Source organism: Anneissia japonica, unplaced genomic scaffold, assembly GCF_011630105.1.
Source record: "Anneissia japonica isolate Jap-2015-1 unplaced genomic scaffold, ASM1163010v1 scaffold2756_len2360902_cov194, whole genome shotgun sequence".
In the NCBI taxonomy this organism is placed as follows: Eukaryota; Metazoa; Echinodermata; class Crinoidea; order Comatulida; family Comatulidae; genus Anneissia; species Anneissia japonica.
The window spans coordinates 1,197,865-1,198,166 of NW_022719050.1; positions in this window are offsets into that span (position 1 = coordinate 1,197,865).

A 302-nucleotide genomic window follows, 5' to 3' on the forward strand; every position below is an offset into this window, starting at 1 on the left:
GGCTGTTTAGAGGGCCTCCTTTACTTGAGAATTACATAGTACTGTATAGTATGGTATGTTGTGTTGTATGCATGCTAATAACAGTTACAATTCGAGCGGATATTTTTTTTTCTTAATTTTTTAAAATTTTTCATTTCACTTTTTATGACGAAATCACCTTGATTTTACGTTCGTGAAATCGGGAATTCGTTAAATCGGGGTTCGTAATTGAGGGTTTCTACTCACTCAGAGCCTAGCACTTGATGACTGAGGCACACCTCATGAAACAGCCTGTAGTGCAATAAAATGTTGAGTCTTTAACC